Source organism: Electrophorus electricus, chromosome 4 (assembly GCF_041902795.1).
Source record: "Electrophorus electricus isolate QZ-2024a chromosome 4, ASM4190279v1, whole genome shotgun sequence".
Classification (NCBI taxonomy): Eukaryota; Metazoa; Chordata; class Actinopteri; order Gymnotiformes; family Gymnotidae; genus Electrophorus; species Electrophorus electricus.
Window position 1 is genome coordinate 37,080,825 of NC_137500.1, and position 14,568 is coordinate 37,095,392.

The 14,568-nt window shown below is 38.2% G+C and overlaps 1 protein-coding gene across 4 annotated transcripts in view; it reads right to left on the reverse strand.

The window, feature by feature from the left end:
- Positions 1-8,665, reverse strand: part of tanc1b (tetratricopeptide repeat, ankyrin repeat and coiled-coil containing 1b) — a 110,591-nt gene extending 101,926 nt beyond the window's left edge. For all 4 annotated transcript variants that reach the window (XM_081713599.1, XM_035536469.2, XM_035536467.2 and 1 more), the window contains exon 1: positions 8,581-8,665. The gene's annotated coding sequence lies outside the window, so the exon portion shown is untranslated. The remainder of the gene's footprint in view (positions 1-8,580) is intronic.
- Positions 8,666-14,568: the final 5,903 nt, after the last annotated feature.

Below are 14,568 nucleotides of genomic sequence, written 5' to 3' on the forward strand. Positions count from 1 at the left end.
TGATTTCACCCAGAAACGTAATTAAATTAACATGTGGCACTCTCTGGGCACAAAGAAACTGTGCAGACAGAGCCGCGTCAGAAAAATGATAAGGGCCTAAGGAATGCAAGAAAAGAACCACTGAGCACTTTAAGAAAAAAAATCTCAGGAAGGAATTTCCATGCAGATCAGTCAGTACCTGGTCTGGGCACCACAGAGTAGGTTTATCTCACACATGCTGATAGGAAGGTGGCCGCATCACAGCTGTTGTTTCCATCTGAGCTGTGAGAATGACCTAGCATAATACGTGCCCCTGCCTGGACTCTCTACACCCCAGAATGGACTGAGACTGCTCAGTCCCTATGCATACACGGAACACAGGACTGAAAATCCTTAGTTGTTAAGCAGCTGCATGGCACAGCAGACACTATGCTGCACAGAGACTGGACAAGAAGAAAATATAGGGTGGGTAGTGCTGGGAGCAATACTGTCTTTGGTATTTGGTATTCAACAATGGTATGAATTGTTACTTTAAGTTATATTAGTTCATCTTCGCTAGAAATGTGAGAACATGCCATAAATGTCTAACTTTGTGTAAGTGAAGTATAATGTTTATTGAACCAATAATTATGGTAGCAGAACTACCAAGTTAATTAAATACAAAATAATAGAGAATGCCTTACTGTCCATACAATCTATTATATAACTTGGCATCAACTTGGGGCAGCTGTAGCTCAGTGGTTAAAATGCTTGTTAAGATACTCAACTTGTAAAGGTCGCTGGCTCAAGTCCCACCACTGTGAAGTTGCCACTGTTGGGCACCTGAGAAAGATCCTCAAGTTGTATTCATTCATAATTGTAAGTCACTTTGGACAAAAATGTCAGCTAAATGACAAAATAAATATAAAGAATCAATCACCATCTTGCTATCAGCACTATTGCTGTAAAATTCAGTATGTTATGTGCTTATCCTCAGTTTGAAGGGATCATTGGAAGAACACATTGACAATGTTACAAAGCTAACTGTTCCTTGATTCAAGTAGAAAAAATATGGATCTACATATTAAACTCTGCCAAACTGAAAAATGTTTAGCCTAGTGACAAGCTCCATCATATGACATCATAAGATACTTTCTTGATGTAATATAGAATAAACGGGCAAGTAAATGTGTTAAACTGGGCCATGTTTAGCACAGTCATCTGAGAAGCTATGGTGTGCAGATTAAGCGGATGTGGCATTGTTCAGGCAATAGCCCCCGGCTTGTATCACTCATACATTCAGCTGTCAGAAACCAGCAAGGCTGTGTGTGTGTGTGTGTGTGTGTGTGTGTGTGTGTGTGTGTGTGTGTGTGTGTGTGTGAGCATGTTCGTGTTCAGAACTGCAACAATAGGATAAGGAGCAAACTTTAGCTTGGCTTCTCCAGTGCAGATTTCCTTATTTACTCTCTCCCTCACCTAACCACTGCTTCTTTTCATCTACCCATTCTACATGAATGATTCTTCAGAATCTGCCATTGTCGTCATGACAACCACAGAACCCAACACCAAGATTGTGACCTTTTCAGCACCCAAAGGAAGGCATTTTAAATGTTGGTAAGAAAATTACTAAGACCCTACCCCATTAAGAAAGTCTAGGGCTAAATCAGAAAATCTGCTGAATACTGATAACTCAAATGACTAAAGGGCAAATTAATGGATGGTGTATGTCTTTACATTAGAAACAGTTTCATCCATATAGCTGATGATAGTGAAAGAGAAGGAATTCTTCACCTTGAAAGAGGAAATAAAGGAGCACAAAACAATGAACAGTCAGAACAGTATTTCAGCCTTTAGAGTCCAGTGGTTTACAGTGACATGAAAGGAGAGAGAAAAAAAAAAATCACAATAGTGAGACTTGTTCATAAAACCAGTCACACTTGTATCAAACAACTGAAGAGAGGGCATAGAATAGAGAAAGTAAAAGATTGTTTTGTTTCAGTGTGTATCTTAAGGAAGCAGCAGTAAAAATGAGTTGAACATAATCAAAACTCCAAAAAAAGAAAGCAAAGAAGTGAAAAGGGGAAAAGTAATGATAGGTTTTTGATGATAAAACAGCAAGAGTTCCATCAGCCCGCTTCCAGGTCTCATAACCAACAATGTTACCATCAGTCATGTCCACTGTGCTGTGCAGGGTCTTTATGATATAGAGACATTACTATAGATGTTAGCATCCTAAAGACATGCTCTTCTCCTCACAATCCTCCTTTACAAATTTAATAATCGGACATCAGCTATACTGGGTACACCCAGCTGTCACTAGTAGATGCCAAATAAGATTGCATGTATTTAGTTATGCTAGAATGCTTATTTCACACATCTGGGTAAGGTGTGCTTGGGTTATCTAAGGAGTGCTGTTGAGCATGGCATTAAGGCTTGGATCCAGATCAGTCTTTTGTGTCTTTCCCCAACTATGTTAATTACTGCAGATAACAGACAAATCGGCAACATTCAAAAACAACACCAACATCTATACACAACATTTGACTGCTCACTCTTCACTCCAGGGCACCGTGATGTAACGATAACACCAAATAAAACTAACATGATTCAAAAGGCATCCCTTCACCTCTTTCAGCAAAAAAATAGAACATGTCAATCCTCACCTTATATCATTGTTCGCAATTATTATTCAACTGACCTATTTGGTAATTTAGTGAATCATCATATAGGGAGTTATGACCCACACATACTGCTGATTCTTCACTGTAATGTGATGTGAATCAATGTAGACAATACCTTTTTAATCAAGGCATTGATTAGCAAAATAAATGGGCATTTGAAGAAATGGAACTATAACATCAGGTCACCAATAGTCAGCAAATACTCTACTAAAAAAAATAAAAACAGCTCTGTTGAAGGGAGTGTAGTTTTCTTTATACCAACATGGCAGATGAGTCTAAGTTGAGACATGTCTTTCAAGGGAATCTTTTCTCAGGCTTTACCGTTACACCTACGGCAGTAGAAACAAAATCAACTTGCCATTTTAGCATAGTCTAACATAACTCCAACACAAGGCATTGTCTGGCAATATGATCCCTCTCTGATATCTATTAACACTAGCCAAAAAAAAAACAAAAACAAAAACAAAAAAAAACAGCTATCATTAACACAAAAAACTAACAATTTTCTTATCCAAGTTAGGTAGAACAAAAAAAACAAAAAAAAAAACTGGAGCGTTTTGTTTTTTAATATTCATAAATTTGGCTCACATACAGGAATCTACATGTACCGATTTTCTACTTAGCTTAAATGTTGATCAGCCAAGAAATGTTCCATGACCAAATTTTACATGTTCAGTTATGCACTGGAGCTTAGAGCGCAATGTACCAAATAAGTAATGGAAGCTTATACCAATTAGCTTAATGCAGACTGCATTCCAAAATCATCACACACTTGCCTCAAACCAAATTGCTTGGGCATGCAATACACAAACGGTTTCATAAAACAAGAATAAGCCCATACATTTTAAAATATATTAGGTTAATGAAATCAAAACTATATCCAAATTAATTATAGCATTTCTTGGCACCACTCTACCTAAAACATGCCTGCGTAGTGAGATGCTTATGTGGAGGAAATTATTATTTGCTAAGAAATAAACTGAATACAAGTTTAGGATGATTGCATAGCTAAAAGATTGCAGGCAATGTACATTTGTTCATTTAACTAAGTGGATAGTTCAGTCTCAAAAACTAAAAGTCCCCTGGATCAAACCATGAAAAGTTAGATGCAAAGATTTGATATACAGTATATAAGGTCATAATCCATCCACCCACCCATGCTGTTAGTAATGACTACTTTTATTGCTGACTGGGGGGGGGGGGGGGGAGAATGCCCTTCCTGGATCAAATTCTGTGTTTAATGCATCAATATTTCAACATACAGGAAGATGGCATTACTCATGGAAGTACTTCAAATGGAATACTATGTAGCAACATTTGTGGTCATAAGATTTCTTTACTTGTGACCCTCACAACTCCGGTCCAAATCTAAATAAGCAAATTTGACACCAAACATATCTTTGCACCAAATATAACGATAGACTACATTGTGCACAAAATATGTGCAACCAGTCTTTTAATTTGGCCTTCAGTATGGCCTACATGTATCTTAATGGTGGATTCTTATTTGATTAGTGTCAAACATTAACTGGCCTATTCAAAGGTGTTCCAGCTTTCAGTTACCATAGTCTTCCATTACTCTGTTCAACACTCATTATGCCTTCTTGGAAGACAGCCAAATTTCTTGTGGAATTATCTGCCCAAGTTACATTCGGTATGGTAGCTAGTCAAGATGATTTTAAAAGAGACTGCCAAATTTTAGAATGAGAAATGAAATTCTACAGTTGGTTATAGACTCTACAGGAATTGTGGTATAAATTAATCACTGATCTCAATAGATAAACAAACCCTCTGAACAGTCAGCCAGCAGATAGCACAGCATGAGAACAGCATCACAGGTCAAGAGCTGTAGCACACACAAGGTCAGTGATCAACTGTGTGAACTTTCACAAACAAGCTCAAGGCTTAATATTTGGAGCATGACCAGTATTGACAACTATCTAACCTCATCCATTTGGCTTCATTTCAAACATGACGTGTGTCCTAACAATTAACCCTTTGACACAATAACACCACTGTATTATCGTAAAGTGGTATCAGATTGCAAATACGGCATTAGAACCGATTTTCAATCTGTATTTGAGAAGGAAATTATGAAGGTAGCAAAGTTCTGTTATAGAATTTGCCTCAACACTGAGGCACCAGCACTATAATTAATCATTTCACATTTAACATACTGTTCAACTCAAAGCCTACAGCACAAAAATGTAACCAATATAGTCACTTTACCATAAAGTCATGAAGGTGCTTGAAAGAACAACTTAAATTTGTATATACTGGTCTTGTACACCGGACTTGGCTCCTCATCTCCTGGTTGTTTTCATCAAGCAATACAACAGACAAGAGTAGATTAATGACAAGCAGGGACTATATGATATCCTTGAGGAATAAATCCTTTGAACAGTCAACTATCTCTGTAAGTGCAGCTAAGCGCAATGTGTTCCTTATATAAACTACAGTGGCATGCAATCGTTTAGGCATCCCTGGTTAAAATAGTCTATTACTGTGAATAGCTAAGATAAAAGGCTTCTAATTCTGTTAGATTCTTGACCTGTCTTTCATATGCTGTTCATATGCTGTTCTTTCATATGCCGACAGATTTTTTTTTTTACAGATGGTTTTTAGGTCAGGGGACAATGAGGGTCATGGTCAGCTTGTACCACTTAAGTAGTCCATTGTGAGAGGTGTTTAGAATCATTATCCTGTGGTAGAAGCCGTCTTTCCATCTTCAGCTTTTTTTTCAGTTGATGCAATATTTGCTTTGAGACATTTTCGGTATTTCAATGAATCCATTCTTTCCTGGTCTTGGTCTTTTTCTTGGACTTCCTTAACCCCCGTTCCTGTTAGCTGCCATGTCTTAATTACATTATGAAGTGAGGAAACAGCTACCTGAAAACACTCTGCTATCTTATTATAGCCTTCTCCTTCTTCGATGCACATCAGTTGTTGTCATTTTCAGAGTGTTAGGCAGCTGCTTAGAGGAACCTATGAATGCTGACTGTTGGGACAAGGTTTGAGGAGTCAGAGTATTTATAAATCTTTGAAACCTGCATCACCTGGCCTTTTCTATCAATGACTGAAGAAGCCATAACCCTAACAAGCTATTTAAAGTTATCAAAGAGCTTAAATCTCTTGAGGAAGCCTTTGCATGATGCTCCTTTACTTTCTCATACAAAAATGATAAATAATTATATACTAATAATACACTAATCTTGCATTAAAAGGTTTAATCTTTAACTTTTTGATTTTTGGAAATCGGTTCCATCCTCTACTCAATTATTTTGGCAGTTACTCATGCCATTGTTCCATACTATGGCATGTTTCACCTAGAAAGTCATTTTGGCTTACCTGCCAGTTCAGTAAAAATGTGAACACTTTTCTGTAGTATTCTATTACAAAGCTCAGGCAGAGACTTCTGTGTATTATATCACTATAAAGACAATTTTAAGCAAGCCCAACAGTTAGCTTCTTCCAGGTTATGCAGTTATGTTAATCTATGACTAATACAAACTCCCAAAACAGCATATTTTATTTGTGATATAATGCCACTGCATTTCACAAGCAAGTTACATTTATTCAGAATACTCCATTTTAGATAACTTGCCAATGCCTAATGTCCATAAGTGATCGTCTAACCAAACCACACAGAACACAACGTATAATTTAGAGATAGATTAAAGTTAGGTCTGCTGCTAATCATTCACAGAGTGACCAGTTTCATGTTTTCAGCAGCACTAAAAGCTGTTTAAAATTGAGGCAGCAGCAGTAAAATATTCAAAAAAGAATTATGGGACAGTAATCAATTATATTACAAAACTTAGAAGCATGTTATCTACACAACCTAAGACATTGTGTCCGCTGTTTGTATTTCGGTCACACAACAAATTCATCAGATATATTTAGTGGTTAAGCAATGTTTAACTAATGAATGCAATCTACTCCACTAAGTAGTTAATGAGGCAATACTACATAATGTCAGTTGTATTCACACAGACATGCCTAACTAGACATTTTAGAACCACTTAAAGCATTCTAGCACTGCTTTCTGGATACAAGCTAGTTTGGAGGGTTATGAGAGCATTACTGTGCATTGCCACCCACTTACAAGAAGGAGCATGGCTGGTACAAGATATATTCCATGTCTTTTTTTTTAATACAGTACAAACTGGCCACAACCACTGGCTCTGTTATTAAACATGCCGATCTTTACAGGCCACCGAGACAACCGAGGCATCATAAAAATGTCCCATCATGATCTATGTGTCCACTGACAAACATAAATAAACTCCAGTTGGTGAATGAGCCAGAGAGGACAATCAAAGTCTTTTCACATGGCCATTCTGGTATGTTTTAGCCAACGTGGCCCTACTGGGGCACAGTAAACATACAGTATTTGTTCTAGGCGATGTACCATACATTCTCAGCGTAAACCCCTGCCACTGACGGCTATAAACCCAATATTTTCTCTAAAATCAGTGTGAATTAATCAGACAAAAACATAAAAAGGAGTGATTTACGATGAAAGCCTAAGTTCAGATATACAGACTTCAAATGATAGTTTACAACAAAAGGAGACTTGTGTTATCACTGGATTCATGTTATCACGTGATAAAAAGTAATTATTGGGATTTAAAACCAATCGGCAACACAAACGGCACACTGTAAAAACAGCCAGGTCAACGTCCCTGTTACCCTCCTGCAACATCAACAATTTGTGCTTAGTGCCAGCACCTGTTATTTGTCAAGTGGCCATGGGAATTAGTTCTTCAGTGTTATGACTACAGATTTTGTTGCACACGTGGAGATATTCCACTCTGAACTCTTTTGGGAAAAGAATTACTTTTTCAGTACAGCCAACAACAACAACAAAAAGAGAATCATTGTGTACTATCTTCCTAGTATATAAATTCATAAAATAGTCTGTCCTTTAACAAAGGGGTTTGATTTTCCAAAAAATAATATAAACAGAACTAACAATACTACTAAAATATCCTCCACCACATGCTTATATAATTTCCACAGATGAAGCATTTTTCTCCGTTAAGAGGAGTACCTTGTGTCAACACACCACACACGGAGCACAACCAGCCCTAATGACTCAGCTCCATATGGGAAGGATTCACTTGGCTGGGTCGGACTTCCAAATCTCAGCTACTGTAAAATTCACGGGACAAACTCTCCAACCTTATAGAGACCTAGTCGACGCTCCGCAAAAATCACCCACACCGTTTGGCTAAAACGCACTTTCGCAAAACGAATTTCGGAATCATTTTAAAACTTGAAGATCTGAGGAAAGTAAAACGCCACTGAAATTAAGAGGAAACATGTTTGAATAACATAAACTTAATAGCTAGCCAACTAAAAACGTCCACCAAGTTCACGTCAAATCCCGTAAACAAACACATTTAAGATCGACAATAAAGCTAACCTCACTGAAGATGTAACTCAAGGGTCAGAAGTCGCACTGGTGACTCGTGTGCCAATGTATGAAGGCAGTGACACTAGTGCAGCTACCTCAGCTAACCTAACACTGCTCAGGATGTCAGGTGTTTCCATGAGGAGACGGGCAAGCCTGAGAAACTCCTGTCAAGAGACTTGCTGTCGCGAATTAGTGAGTCACCCACAGAGTTCAACATTCCCAAACTTAGGACATATTCCAATCGTTTGTAAATGACACTTAACCAATAACATAAATACCTTTGTTACTATACAAAACACTTGTTAAGAACATGCCCCAACACATTCCCGTGGTCCTAACTATTGCTAGCTAACTAGCTAGCTATCCTACTTATCGTTCGCATCATAAAAAACGACATAAATTATATTGACACATTTAACCAATGCCACCTTATTTATAAACGGAGACCTATATCGCTTACTAACTCATTGTGAAGCACGTCTTGGACAAGCTTAACCACCTCCGAAACGCTTTTTTAAATACCTGTTTTATGTCATGAAATATCCGACAGAGAAAGTTTTCGAGGCGCGTATCCGTCCACAGGAATCCTCCGAAGGAGCGCTCGTGGCTCCTCCCTCTCCACAGGAGCCCCCGCGAGGTCATGTGCGCGCACAGCCCCGCGAGGTCATGTGCGCGCACAGCCCCGCGAGGTGAGCGACCGGCACAGCAACCACATCGCAGCACTGCTCAGTGGAGTGTGGTAAAGTTTTTATGCTGTGAATGTATAGTGCACTTTTTAAAAAAGAGAATACCCTCTGCATTTCATGTGGTATTAATAAGACAATGAATCAAAAAAAAAACAACCCACTGATTTATGTGTACAATGAGTTTTACACAATGCAATGACACAAAATAAAACTGTAATTCTGAATGTATATAACAACAATGTAATCAAGCTTAATTAATTTTCCCATTTTTGACAAGAATGTCCTTAGTCTTGCCCAAACCTAATCGTTGTTCTGTAGGGATAAGTCATAATATTCAGCATTATGTCCATTAAAATGTGTTCACTACAGTGAAATTGTAGAGAAGACCCAACATGCACACACACATTTCATGCAGTACCAAGATGCCATAGAAATCAAGGGGCCATCTCTCAACTCAGACTTTAACACACAAACACTTGTATTTTAAAGTTATGTAAACATTCGCTCTATCAAGGAAGAGCAATAGATACTTCTATAGCATGCATCCCTCATGTTAATGAGGTTATGATTGTAGGTATTCATTGCATGATGCCCTTAATGTTGTTTGACCTTTGCAGTTATGGAGTCAGCTCAGTGTACTGTGCTAGACTCCTGTGGGAAGTGTCTCATGTGGTGACTTTAATGACAGACTTTAATATAGAAGCAGATCTTAACAGCAGATGCTCTGCATCTGCCTGCAATGAGCAGATGTAATAATTACAAATCAAAGTGAACTGAATACAATTTAATGGTATGTGTATGTGTGAATGAGAGAGAGAGAGAGAGAGAGAGAGAGAGAGAGAGAGAGAGAAGAGGGGTGAGGAGGATTCTTTAATAGAGTAATGTCAATAGTGACACCATAAGGATGAATATGCTCATTACATGTATACAAAAAAGCACCTTCAATAACATAGAACACACTATGTGACCTGTGATATTCAAATGTAATTGTCTATTAGAATATATAAATAATCATTACATATAGAATATATAAATAATCAATGTGCCCTATAAACAGAGCCACCACTGCCCCTTTATACTGTGAACCATCAATTAAACAGAATAAAATAGACAAACCTACAGAGAACAATACAGAGACACACACACACACACACACACACACACACACACACACACACACACACACACACACATACAGAATACCTTGACAGCCTTAAGCACTATTACATAGGTTTGTCTGCCATCCTTATTGTTCATCATAATATGTTTATTATATCTGTCCAGTTGTGTAATATGCTGTGCTGTTCTGCTACTGGTGTGTAAGAATGATTATTGCTAAGTTACATTTTATTTGAAGGCTTCCACATCATTTGTTCAATGAATGCTAAAGCACATGTATGCATCTACACAACATGCACTGATCTAAAAAATTAAGCAGGTCTGTGTAACAGTGAGTTATTACCATTTGAATGTGCTTTGACATTTATGACATTGATGTGTTGTGACATTGATGGTTTACATGTGCAATTGACTCTATATTCTCTATTAAAGTCAATAACAAAAACAGCTATTTTCAAGTAGAAAGGAGTTACCGGCATGTCAAATGCGGTGCCCATCAGCAAGAGCTGTGAATATGGCTTATGGAACTTCCTGGCCCAATACTTAATGTGAGCATGCTTTCTTTACACTGGCTTTCCTCACACTGGCTCCCAATATGTTACAGAATTGACTCATTTATAAATCAATCAATTGTTCAGGACCAGTGTAGCTATCTGACATATTCAAACAATACAATCCCAGCAGGAATCTTAGACCAGTAGGATCGTATTAGTTAATCATGTCTCATGGCAACACGAAGACGTGGGTGCATGCTATTTCAAGTACAGGTCTCTTGCAGACCGGAGGTGTGGGCTTGACAACAGATGGTGTGTGTGTGTGTGTGTGTGTGTGTCTGTGTGTGTGCCAAAAGCTTAAACCTATTGGCCGATTAAGTGCCAAAATGTTACACTTATAGGGAGAAAAATGTCCATTTAACAATGACACAAAAAAGGGTTGCTGCTGACTTCTCGGCAGAATCTTACATTCACTTATTTATAGTATGAAAAAGGACGAAAGCTCCCAAGGACACGCATTCATTGCCTTTGATTAACGTGGGGAATGTCACACATAACTTCATAAGGTATTTCAGTGCAATTGGCATTTTTAGTTGTACTGGTGTAGGTTTTGATTAGGTCAAAGATGCAAATATGCACAGATTGGGAAAATGAATAGCAACGTGCTAGCTAATGCACTTTGGGGGAAGTCAAGGGGGATCAGCTCAGCTGGCTAACTAGTAACATGCTATATACAGTTGAGGGGGATCAGCCTGACTTGATAACTAGTGGTATGTTATCTTATATAGAGTTGTAGCAAAAAGTCGAGACCTACGCAAATTTTGGTTTTCACAAAGTTTACTGCCTTCGTTTTTTTTAGATCCTTTAGTCAGATGTTTATATGGTATAGTGAAGTACAATTCTAAGCATTTCATAAGGTTTTTTGTTTTTTTTTACTTTTTGTTGACAAATGCATCCAGTTTAAACAAAGACTTAATATTTACAGTGTTGACCCTGTTTTAAGACTTCTGCAATTCGCCTTGGTGTGCTGGATATCAGCTTCTGGGCAAAATCATGACTGATGGAAACCCATTCTTGCCTAATCAGTGCTTGGACTTGATCACAGTGTTTTTGTTTGTCCACCTTCTTTTTGAGGATTGGCCACAGGTTCTCAGTGGGATTGAGATCTGAGGAGTTTCCTGACCATGGACCCAAAGTTTCAATATTTTGTTCAGCAAGCCACTTGCTTATCACTTTGGCCTTGAGACATGGTGCTCCATCATGTTGGAAAAAACATTGTTCATCACCAAACTGCTCCTGGATCGTTAGGATAAGATGCTCTTGGAGGATGTCTTGATACCATTCCTTATTCATGGCAGTGTTCTTAGGCAAACTTTTGAGCAACCCCACACATGAATGGTCTCAGACTGCCTCACTGTTGGCATGTCACAAGACTCAAGGTAGCATTTACATTTTCTTTTCTGAACAATCATTTGTCCAGATGTCCCAAATAGTCTGAATGCGGCTTCATCAGAGAAAATAATTTTACCCATGTTCTCTGCAGTCCAATCTCTATACTTACTGTGGAATGTCAGTCTGTCCTTGATGTTTTTCTTAGAGAGAAGTGGATTTTTTGCTGCCATTGACACCAATCCATCCTCCAAAAGCCTTCACCTCACGGTGCGTGCAGATGCACTCACACCTGCCTTCTCTCATTCCTGAGCAAGCTCTGCACTGGTGCTGAGCCGATCCCATAGCTACACCCTCTTTAGGAGACGGTCCTGGCGCTTGCTTGACTTTCTTGGGCACCTTGAAGCCTTCTTCACTGCAATTGAACCTCTCTCCTTGAAGTTCTTGATGTTTCAATAAATGGTTGATTTAGGTGCTATCTTACAAGCAACAATGTCCTTGCCTCTGAAGCCCTTTTGATGCAATGCAATGATAACTGCTTGTGTTTCCTTGGAGGTATCATGGTTAACAGAGGAAAACATCAAGCACCACCACCCTTTTAAAGCAACCAGTCTGTTCATCTAATCTGCATGACAGTGACATTTTACGTCAATACTATAGGGTTATTTTCCTGCCAGTAGCCGAGAGCACATTTTAAAAAACTCTGTCTAGCTAACCGTTCCAAAAAAAAAGAAAAAAGAAAAAAAAACATTTGGTGACATCTCTTATAACAATGCAGCATTTACGAGTCTCTGAAAATTTGTTATTCAAATGTAATGCACTTTTGACTAATGTGAGCTTAGCTGCAACCCTAATCAGATGTAAGGACGTGATTAAAGTGAGCTTCCATATGTTGTACAGGTTTGGTTAAAATATACTTTATACTTTAACAGACTAGCCCAGGGGACAAAGCAACACGTCATCTGATTAGTTTAATAAGTAGTCACACACAAACAAAAAACACAGCAGAAAGAAATGGCCAGGTTATTTATATTTAGGGAAAAATTACTGTAGTAACATTTTCCTTGTTGGTGTCGTATTTGGTAATGTTGGTCTGTTCAATATTCAGTTAACGGTAAAGTTAGAAAGCTTTGATAGTTGGTTGGGAGATTGGGTTTATAGTACATAAGCCTGAGTTGCCTCTCACAAGCATCAGCTTGTATAGAAATAAAAGTGAAATAAACCTTGTTTTAATTGTTTAATACATGATTGTGTGATTTTCACTGTGTGAATTCACTGATCATTTCCAGGCTATTTCAGAAAAAGGGGTAAATGACATAGAGATATTCAAGGTCAAAACCAGATGCAGAATTGCTGACAAAATATTTCAGTTTATTCAACAATCCGTCCAAAACCTGCTGTCTAAGCAGGCCCTGTAGGATTAAAAGAGTATAATTATTAACTGTACAGGTTACAAAGACTGTCACGATTAGTCCCTCCCAGCTTCCGGGTTCCGTGTTTTCCCTGTCTTGTGAGTTTTAGCTCCATGCCATATCTTTGTTTTCTCTGCCCCTCATGCTTACACCTTTCCCTCATTATTATTTACTCTGATTCTGGATTTGCCCCTAATAAATCTCGCTCTTCTCCGCACATGTGTCTGCCTCCTCACCGCTCACCATTACAAAGACAAAACATATTACATTGCTAACTACATTTATCAGATTATTTATATTGGATATCAAGCAGCAATTCATGTACTTTCTATGCTTTTTATACTTTGTTACATATAGGTAATGTGACTGTAAATAAATGTATCCCATATGTCACATCCCAATCACCCACAGGAAGTAGCATAAATTAAATGCATTATGTAATTAATCACAGCACTTGGGGCTATTGACTCTGTCGGTCCATGGTAAAGCAAGATACAGATTATGGATGTGCCTTTCCCAACCAATGAGAGGAGCAGCAGGAACAATTACATTGATCAAAATCCACTACTTCTTTCTGGTTGGCTGATGAATTTGGCAGGGTTGTAGCAGTGATTTGCGAGTGAGCCAGATGGGTTTGAATGTGCAGAAGAGCAAGTTCATATGAGAGCAGGAGATATCTAAGCATGCACAAGGCATTTTGTAGCAGAGCAAAGTGAATCTGAGCAAGAGCAGAGTAAATATGAGTGAGCACGTTTTGCATTTGAGCAAAGGAAATCCATGAGTGCTGCATGAATCATGCTGTCACATTTAAAACATGTGCTCTCAACTATTGGCAAGAAAATAACTCCATACTCTGCTACTTGGACAGGAGCTGGGAACTGAGAAGAGACTACTGCAGGAGGGGGCGCTCCAAGCAGTCTTCTCAGAGAGATCTGGGATGGCTTTGTACTGACAGTGATTATCTTTCTCCAGCTTTTCAAAATCAGATAAAGTTGTGAACCTGCTGTCACAGCAAAGAGAAATACAAAAGCGCAAGTTAGGTGATGTTATATTTAGACTTCAAAATGTTATACTTAATGCAATTAAAACAACGTATGCCCTTTTATCGATACATAACAAATAAGCTGAAGTTCTGTATGTGACACAAAATACAAGAAACAAACCATGAATACTAATCATTCATATACATTCATATTTATCATATTATAAATTAAGGTATTATGGGGACATTTAGGTATAATATACTGGAATCATGCTTAATACTAGGCCTATATTGAAGAGGGACAGTCGTTAAGAGTACATCTGCTGAAAGGGATTGAAAGGTACAGTATATTGCATTCATGCATCTTATGGCAATCTATATATTAGACCAAACATGTAAACAAAGGGTTTTTGTGAGATCGCCCAGCA